The sequence below is a fragment of the Salarias fasciatus genome, chromosome 4 (genome assembly GCF_902148845.1).
Source record: "Salarias fasciatus chromosome 4, fSalaFa1.1, whole genome shotgun sequence".
Lineage (NCBI taxonomy): Eukaryota > Metazoa > Chordata > Actinopteri > Blenniiformes > Blenniidae > Salarias > Salarias fasciatus.
The window spans coordinates 15,855,265-15,865,745 of NC_043748.1; the positions used below are offsets into that span (position 1 = coordinate 15,855,265).

Below are 10,481 nucleotides of genomic sequence, written 5' to 3' on the forward strand. Positions count from 1 at the left end.
GAACAGGTAACAAGGAAGTAGAGAAGAGTAAGAGAAATGAAGAAAAAGTCAGGTTAAGGCCTATAAGGGAAAGAAAGGAGAAAAAAAAAAGACTGAGAGAGAGGAATACTATTCATTCATAGAGTTTGCATCAAATACCCCGCTATAGTAATTTAAGAATGGTTGCCATACCTTTTTGAATCTTCCATGCTGAACTATGCTCCTGATCTTCTCAATTTGAAGAAAAGACATCACATCAGTAACCCATCGGGAATATTTTGGGGGGATATTAGATTTCCACTGCGTGGAATTAGTCGACGAGCCAGTAAAGAGGAGAATGCTAACAACTGCATTTGGGCTTTGGAAATTTTATTATTATGTGCTACTCCAAAAATGGCCAAGAATGGGCCGGGGTCAATTTTCCTTTTACAAATGTAGGAGTATGTGTTGAAAATTTCGGTCCAGAATGGGTGCAAGCTTGGACAAAACCAAAACAAATGTGCCAGAGAGGCTGGAGCCTGCTGACAGCGTGGACATTTAGGATCAACGTCCGGATAAGAAGGTTAATGTTTTAGAATAACTCAGTGTCTTTTGTGTGAAAATTTACCTTCCCAACTGTCTGATGTGAAATCTTGAATTGTGTGTCTTTAGATTTTTTTCAAATCCAGCATGTTTTCTTCTCCAGGTGTGAAACGTGAACAGCTGACAGCCACCTTGACTGTGCAGCTCGGTCAGTGTCTGAACATCACCTGGCAGCTTTCTGATTCAGTGAACAGCCATCAAACACCATGGATTCATCTGGGAACAAAGAGCATCAGCAGAGCAGAGTGAAAACCTCCCAGAGCCTGAACAGCTGCAACATGAAGCCACGAAAAGAGCATTCTACTGTTAATAATGTCAGACCAGTTCACTGACACAATAAAGGACAATAAGATCCATTTCAAAATTGAGCCTTCCAGTTTTCATGTTTGGAAATGATATGGCTCTGATTACCAGGAATTAATGAACCATTAGTTTCACAGAATGATGTTCAACTTATTTGAACCTGGTATCAAATAAAATTGGTCCAGTTTACTTTGTCACTTGGTTTATTTCAAGAAGAACAAGTCAAATGTATTCACTTTTGTTATCGTTGGATTCCTGTGGGACTTTTCATTGAATTAGTGGCCATTCAATGTAAGATATGATCAGTCACTATTTGACTCCCAGGTTATGAGGATGAAGTTTTTTTGGCCCCTCAATAACCACAGAGCAACAATGTCTCACATCTGTTGGAATTCTAACCAGTGTTGAGAATACTGTGTTACTGCAAATCCTCCACACGGGGGCAGCAGCAGGTTGGTAACTAATAATGCAAAAATGACTGGTTTCTAAAAGTCTGTTCCTTCATTTTTTGTCAAATGACAGCAGCTGTGGTGCTGCTGTCTCTCTGGAGCTTTAACTTCAGATAAAGCTTTTTTTCGGTTCATCATTTGAAGCAAATTGGCAGGATTAAATAAACCACACGTCACTTTTGGGAGAGTTGTCTGCATGTTAACAAGTATTCTCGCCATTTCCAGAAGAAATATTTTGACCACATACATTTATAAACACAGCAACAGTTAAAGATCACAAAAGATTTCAATCATCATTTTATCTCTCCCGTTTTTGGCAGCATGCCTGAGTTTGATACTGTGTTTTGCATTTCCTGTTTTTACCAAATGTCTCATTTTAATGTCTTCATGTTGCTGTGCAGGTGTTGCAGGGTAAATAAGTTGTGTGTTTTCACACACTACATGAAGTATGAGGAGAGACCAGATGCTGCTGAGCTGAAGAGGAAGTGCATCTTCACATAATAGAATGATCCCAAAATCATCAAATTAATAAGATAAAACAGTGAAACTGGAGAAATGTACGACAAGAAAATTACAACTAATGTCAATAAATGCAGTGAAAGAAAAGGTGTGTTTCCTTTTGGGAGGGAGGAGCTGATGCAAACTGTGATCACTTCCTTCTTTATATGTCAGACAGTTGATGACAGAAACTAAATTGTTGACCAAAACACTTGAAGACTGATCAGAAACAAACTGATTCAACAATGATCAGACTTCATTATGTGGCTGTTTTTCTCATCTTGTCAATTAACTGGACAGGTAAGGACGAATGATTAAAAAAAAAGTCTTGCCCCACATTTAAATGGCAATAGCTTCATTGAAATATCTCATCATGTTTCTGGTCCAGGTGCTGACAGTCAAACACTGACTCAGTCTGAATCAGTGGTAAAGAGGCCTGGAGAATCAACCAGACTGACCTGCACATATTCAGGGTTTGGAAGTCATTATTCTACAGCTTGGATCAGACAGCCTGCTGGAAAAGGACTGGAATGGATTGCCTACATCTACAGCGATGGCAGCGGCACTTTTTACTCTGACTCAGTCAGAGGCCGTTCACCATCTCCAGAGACAACAACAAAAAGCAGGTGTATCTGCAGATGAACAGCGTCACTACTGAGGATTCTGCTGTTTATTTCTGTGCGAGACGCACGGTGACTCAAGGCAGCTGAGCAGCTGTACAAAAACTCAACATGTCAAACTGTATTCGATCATCATCATCAGTTAAAATAAAATGTATTGTAGTTAATTACATCTGAAATACAGTTTCACCATCCTGCTGTGCAGCATTTGAACTGATGTACAATGACAGAAATCAACTAAAAAACACCAACAAAAAACAGAATGTGAGTGTGTGTGATCTTTGCTGATTGATAGCTGGGATTGACTCCAGTTCCCAAAAACCTATTGACCAAAGCAGCATAGAAGATGGGGAAATATAAAGACACATTTTCAACTATTTCATCCAAATTGGCATGTATATTTCACAAGTCATGAAAGCAAAATACTAAATTCTAATTCTGTTTCATTCTATAACTGGTGCTGGTCTGACAGTCCCTCCCCTTTTATGTATTTCACTGTCCTCTATGCAAATCAGCCAGAATCTCAGTGTTACTATAAAGACTTGACATCATGTGCTCATTGTCCAGAAGAGGAGAAGCTCCCACCAGATTCCCTCCACCATGTTCTCTGTGACTCTGCTGCTGCTGGCTGCTGCATCCTGTGAGTGTCATGAGGCAGACATACTGCCGCTCTGATCACAGCAGATTGTCTGCACAGACGTAACACAGTGTTTAACGACAAAGTGTGTTTCTCCACAGGTGTAAGGAGTCAACAGCTCACACAGCCAGCCTCTGTGGTTGTGCAGCCTGGAGAGAGTCTGACCATCAACTGTCAGGTGTCTTATTCTGTGAGCGACTATTGGACTGGTTGGATCAGACAGCCTGCAGGAAAAGGACTGGAGTGGATTGGAGTGGCATCAGCTGGATACAACATATTACAAAGATTCACTCAGAAAAGTTCAGCATCTCCACAGACTCTTCCAGCAACACAGTGACTCTCAGAGGACAGAATATGCAGCTCAAGACTCTGCTGTGTATTACTGTGCCAGAGATGCACCATGAGAGAAAACACTGGTGAACTAAACAAAAACCACTCAGCACTAACTACTGAAAGCCACCAGAGGTGGCTCTTGCACCATTAATAATTTAATTCTCCATCAATCCAAGTTTCTGACCGAAACCACCAAAGAACCGTATTTTCCCCTCCAACAAAACAAACATCTGGAACCACACACTGAATTTAACACTGAAAGCTGATCAAATCTTACAAATAGTGATGCAATTCACACAAAACTGTTTTTATGTTGCAGTTATGAAATAAAATAATAAAATTATGAACATATCATGTCATGATCATATATCAGCTTCTCCTCCTGAATTTAAGTTACTCTGGATATTCATGCCTGTATGTGGATAGTTTGTATGTGTTTAAGCATGTCCATTCACCTAAATGCACGCATGTGTATGCTTCAAAGATCCATCCTTTCATTTCCTACCGCTTATCCTCTTCAGGGTTGCGGGTGGCTGGAGCCAATCCCAGCTGCTGTGGGCGAGGGTGGGGTCCCCTGGACAGGTCGCCAGTCTGTTGCAGGGCTAACACAGAGAGAAAACAACCATTCACACTCACATCCACTCCCGGGGCAATTTAGGGTGAACAATTAACCTGACTTGCATGTTTTTGTACCGTGGGAGGAAGCCGGAGTGCCCGGAGGAAACCCACGTGCAAAAGAGGAGAACATGCCACAGAAAGGCCCCGAGTCCTGGCTGGTACTTGACCCAGGACCTTCCTGCTGTGAGACAAGAGTGCTAACCGCATTGTCTCTTGAGACATGATCAGAAAAATCACGTTTATTGAGATTAATCAGAAGTCCCAGTTTAAATGAAACTATAAAGGATGTTTTTCAGAATTTGACATCCTTGTTATCAAACAGCTTCACTGCTGTTCATGGAACCACAAGTCAATGCATGACCCATTTCCACACTGTGGTTTCCTGATGCAAATCTTCCTCTGAGCAGTGTACTTCTGTCCTGCTGACTCGTCTTGTTCATTGTGTGGAGCTTCAGGGCTCAGATCTCTAAACTCAGGATGATGAACATGCTCACTCTGCTGCTGGTTGCCCTCTTGCTGCCCTGTGAGTCTCCTGCTTGTTTGGTTTCAGCTTTTACCACAAGCCAGCAGCACTTCATGATTTCAAAAATTTCCTGATGACTTTCTAACTCTCTTCTGTGGTTTCTCAGACTGTTCAGGGCAGTCAATGGAGTCCATCACTCCCAGTCCAGTGGTGAAAACTCCTGGAGAGACTCTCCGTCTGTCCTGCAGAGGATCTGGCTTCAAATTTACTGCTGTGTTATGGTCTGGGTCAGACAACCTGCAGGAAAAGCACTGGAATGGATTGGAAACAGCTTTTCTAATCCTAGTAGCAATAATTATCCCAGCAGCCTGAGGGGACGTATTGAAGTCAGTCGAGACGACAGCAGCAGCATGACATATATGACACTGTCCAATTTAGTACCAGAGGATTCTGCTGTGTATTACTGTGCCAGAGACACCATGACTCACATCAACAGAGGATCTGAACAAAAACTCCACAGTGGCCAACAAGTGGCAGTGCAGGACAAGTGTGTTCAAGTATGAGCTAAAAATAACCTGACATCTGTTTTTATGAGGAAGGAGCAAATACTGATCATTGTTGCCCATGGGAATAATACAATCATCCTTGACAGTTGATCTATCTTGAATAAAAAAAAAAACGAAAAAAAAAAAAAAAAGAAGAAGAAAAGTACTAAGCAGTAAATACTACTCACTAACAACAACGACTACATGAATGCAAACATGAAATGTTGCTTGAATGACATCCATTCAGTTCTTGGAAGATTTGATCCAGTTTTGAAAGTTTGTGTCATTCATCAAATCACCAAAGACGACGTAAGTGTTGACTTGGTTTGAGAGACCATCTTAATTCATGGATCACATCAATATGCAAATTCAGTGTTCTTCCTTTTCAGTCACATATATAAAGCACTGACATCAGGAAGACGTTCACAGCACATCAGTTTCAACACAGTTCAAGACATTATGTTGACTGCAGCTCTGTTCCTGTTGCTGGCATTTGGATCTTGTGAGTCTCTCAATGTCAGTTATTTATGGCACAGTCATATTTTATATTCTTTTTTTTTTTTTTTCAAACAGATGGGAAGTGTGAACAGCTGACACAACCTGCCTCTATGATAATACAGCCGGGTCAAGACCTGACCATCGCCTGTCAGGTGTCTTATTCTGTTAGCGGCTATTGGACTGGTTGGATCAGACAGCCTGCAGGAAAAGGACTGGAGTGGATTGGATGATATACTGGAGGCTTACACTATAAAGACTCACTCAAGAGCAAATTTACAATCGACGTGGATGCTTCCAGCAACACAGTGACTCTTAAAGGCCTGAACATGCAGCCTGAAGACAGTGCTGTGTATTACTGTGCCAGAGACTCACAGTGACAGAAGACTGCCCTCCCCTCTACAAAAACCCATCTGCACCCGACTGTAACAGGAGGAGGAGCCCTCAGACCAGTGATTCTCAAATAAAATCTTATGTCATGGTTGTGTTCCATTTTTGGCATGTTAACAGTAAAATGTTTATGTCAAACAAGGATTTGTTCATGGCTTAACAGGTATTCTTTATCATAGCCAGACTTTGGGCTTGTTATCAGATAAACTAATACCACTAATACCAACACCCTTTTGTGTTTGGTACATAAGTGCAGTTCAGACTGGTTGTCTACCAGGACATTTGTTTTGCCAAAAAGTAATGAACATCATACTCGGAGCTTGTCATTGTGGAATTATGACATTTAGTCATGATGAATGCAAATGCTGACAAACATGAAGATGGAGTTCTGAAGGGTTTATAAAAGGCCATACAAGAGGCTGTAGGGTAACAGAGGGCAGGGAAATAAAGTTCAACCATCACAGTCAGACAGGGGTGATGATACTAAATACACCTGGGAAGGGAGAGGAGACAGGACATGATAGATTAACAGGACGATTGAAACACGAGGTGAAGCAGACACAGACAACAGGAGGGAAAAATGACGCTCACAGGAGAGAAACCAGGGACGGATATGGAAACCAGATGGAGAACGGAGACACAGACCAAACACACTGACAGAAATAACTGGATCCTGACACTTTTCTGTGTGACAGTGCAGCCATTTATAAACAAACAAAATGAAGAATTTTCAATCCATGAGACTCATGGATATGTCACCTGTCCTGCATCCAGCTCATCTGGATTTACTGAACAACACGCAATCTCCAGAAGTCAAATTTAATCTTGCAAACATTCAATCTGGATATCATTTGCTACATTTAATGTAGGTTGAATTCATGTATTATTTGTTGTTGGTGAATGGGATTTGCTGCAAAGCACATTGAAAAAAAATTCAACAAGATGTATCAACTGTCAAGTACAAGGGATAGTATTATTCCCATGGGGCAACTTGTTTTGCAGCCAGCAGTGGAAAAGCAAGAACTAAACAAGAAGAACTGTTATGACAATATCTGACAATAGTTTGCCTAAAAAGTTGCTGAGTGTTGAGAGAAGGTTGTTGAACCTGTTAGTCCTGCATTCTGGGTCAGTGTCTCTATCTCTGCCTGGAGAAAACAAAAAATTCTTCAGGAATGAACTGCAGGTATCTGCAAGGACTGTGCAGACTTCAGTCCAGAATATCACTGAAATTAATTGTGTCACTTCATGTCAGCGTCAACTACCTCAAATTGATATATTACGTACTGTATAAGTGCTGGACTTTCAGGGAGTGCTAAACTTCCTAAACTCCGATCCAGTTCATATTCTTGAGGATTTCACACTGAATTGTTACGTAGTTGCAAAGGAACACTTGCAAAACCAATTGTCAAACTAAACTGATCTTGTGATCTCACAGCAACCTCAAAAAACAAACATTGATAAAAATAGTTTGTTTGGTTGATTGCTTGATTCATTCATTCATTTATTAATACATTCATTTTGCAAAGGTCTCAAAGTTATAATTAAAGGCTGCAGCTTGAGGAAGAGAGCCACCAGTGAAGGACAGAGGACAGAATGAACCAGCTGACAAACTTTTTTTTTAACAGGTTTGATCATCCAAACTCACTCCCACCTTGACAGACACAGACAGTAGTGCTCTGACAATGACATTGTTGGACTTTAGTTCCGCTAACACTGTGCTCCTCAGACACACCTCTATCTCCGCCGTGATAGGGCAGTCGTGTGTGACTTGGATGAACATTTAAGCACATGGGAGTACAGTTGGATGACCGATTGGACTGAACTCCTGACACAAATGCTCTGTGCAGGAGAGCACAGAGCTGGCTGTGCTTCCTCAGAAGCTGCTGCAGATGTTCTTTCATTCTGTCTATCTATCTATCTATCTATAGCAAACAAATCTCAAACTGGGAAAGAAAGTTTCCTAAGGTCAAAACACAGGCTGAGGCTGAGTCAATGGTCGCAAAATGTGAGGAATAACACAGACTGACCTTCACATATTCAGTGTGTTGTCACCATGGCTGGAACATTTGAATGAGGCAGGCTGCATGAAGAAATACTGAAGTTAGAGCTACAATCAGAAGTAGAAGTGCTTTTATTTACTAATTTCAGACCGTTCAAGGCTGCCTCACCAACAAGAGCCACAGCAGACAGCAGGTCTGTCTGCAGAGTTGTCATTGACTGAAGGTTGTGCAGCATTTGCACAAGTACAATCACAGCAACCTTGTAGACCACAGCCTTTGACTGTGGCACAAACTGTTATGACCAAGATATATCCTAATGACCATAACAGAAAGAAACTTGAACAAAAACTGCATCTCAGTGCAACACATGATCCAGAAGTACTGGGGTATGATGAGGGTGAAGAGTTTCTCAACCTGTATGGATAATGTGTAACGTTTAGAGTTGAGTAGTTTTGCAACAATGTGTAAAGATAGGATGTGCTGCTGCATGCTGCTATGCTAGGCTTGTGGATCTGCGTCTGTGGGTAGAGGTGAAACAAGTTGAATAGAGAGGCTGGAATGCTAAAGAGACAGGAGTGGGGTTTGTTTGATGTGTTCATGGAGTCAAATGGATGTAAAAAAGCAAGTGTGTATATTAGATTTTTGTTAAAAGCAGTTTCTGGTTACTTTAAAGTGTGTCTATTGATAACTTGGTTAGATATGTAAATGGGGTTGTCATTTTCAATAATAGTGAGTGAAAATCTCAAACAAGTGAAGCTAAACTGAAAGCTTGTTTGTGGGAGATCTCAATGTATTTGCACATGTGCAGGGCAATAATTCGGCAGGTGTAGCAGATTTTTAACGTGGTTAGTCATGTATTTTCAAAGGATGTGATGATATTTGTTAAGCGTGAAAACATTGGTAGTTACTGGATGTAACTCCAGTTCTATGAGTAAGTGCGTGCCCACCTACGGGCTTCACTATTGGTACTCCTCTTTTGGTGCAGCCAACCACTGTGACAACAGAAAACTTGACGCACCAATCCTAACCGCGCGATGGCGCAGCACCACGCCCCTCACCAGAGTGTATCCCGAGCAAGCGGCAGTCGCAATCCCTTCTTCTGAAATCTGTCATGGTCGGTGTGCAGTCAAACCCAGTTTCAGAGAGACAGAAGCAGGTTCGGTGGTCGAACAGGTTTATTTAGTGCAGATAACCACGAGGGCTGCAGCCTGGCAGCAGCGAGACCGTGGCGTGGCGTGGTCCTGGCGAGGCCGTGGCGTGGTCCTGGCGAGACTGTGGCGTGGTCCTGGCGAGGCCGTGGCGTGGTCCTGGCGAGACCGTGGCCCTGGCGAGACCATGGTATGGCGTGGCATGGTCCTGGCGAGACCGTGGCGTGGCGAGGCAAGACGTGACAAAAACTCCCTCTATGCTTTGGCAGAGCAGCCGAGTCCCTCTGCAGCAGCAAGAGTCAGGTAAGGGGAACGATCCGGCACGGAGCAGGTGGCTGGGAGAGGCTTAGATAGGCGGCAGGGTGGCAGTCCCCAGCTGACTGTAATGAGTAATCAACAGGACCCAGGGAGACTGGGACTGCCCCTTAGCCTGCCAGAGCAGAATCCTGACAAAATCAGCCAAGTAAGGGAAGCAGATAGCTGGGCCAGAAGGTAGGTGGCACGCACTTACTCATAGAACTGGAGTTATGTCCAGTAACTGCTAATTCTATTTCGTAAGTGCTTAGCCCACCTACGGGCTTTGCTATTGGTACTCACAAAGCGTAGGCCGTAGGTGATGAATGTACTCCCAGCTGGCATGCTGACAGAATTAATGCAGAAGGCAGAAGTACAAACCGTACGTGCAGAACGGCCGCAGAACTCCCGAAGAACGAGGCGGGCATCCGTGCGCTGAAGCGTTGCCCGCGACGTGCACAACCATCACCACAGCGACACACACACACACGCCGGCCGGGGCAAAGCCACAGTGGCAGGCGGGGAAACCCCCGGTCCACGACCCACGCACGGAAAGCGGCAGCCAGGCTAGAAGACCCACTCGGCAAGCGGCAGAACCCCTGTTCCCGCTAAGCATGGTCACAACATCCGCCAGTGAAGGCAGAGCCAAATGGCAGGCGGGGAAAACCCTGGGGGGCGACCCCAAGCGGGACGCAGCAGCCGGGCCTCAAGGACCAACGCGGTTAAGCGACAGAACCCCGGTTCTCGCTGAAAATTGACATGGCCACAGTGTCTGTGCACATATCCCTCAGATATGAAAGCACAAAAGTGGATCCGGAGGCCCAGGAGGCAGCCTGGCAGATGTCACTCACCGTGACACCTCTGCACAGGACTGCAGAGGCAGCCATACCCAGTGTGGAATGAGCACGAATCACTCTCGGCGTCGAGAGATTCTGTGCCTCGTAGGCAGGGGCAGGAAGAAGAGAGGGGGACAGGGGGAGCCCAAGGACTCCCCGCTGGTCCCGCTCAGAGAGGGAGGAGAGACCAAGCCACAGGTGCCTCATGGCGAGCTGTGCATGGCCATGACCCGGCCTCCATTGATGGCATGGCACGGCACATGCGCATCAGGACCTCGGCCATATTGTGCA

At 44.0% G+C, this 10,481-nt stretch overlaps 1 pseudogene; it reads left to right on the forward strand.

Moving 5' to 3' along the window:
• Nucleotides 1-3,004: 3,004 nt before the first annotated feature.
• LOC115386822 (uncharacterized) lies at nucleotides 3,005-5,045 on the forward strand (annotated as a pseudogene).
• The last annotated feature ends 5,436 nt before the right edge of the window (nucleotides 5,046-10,481 follow it).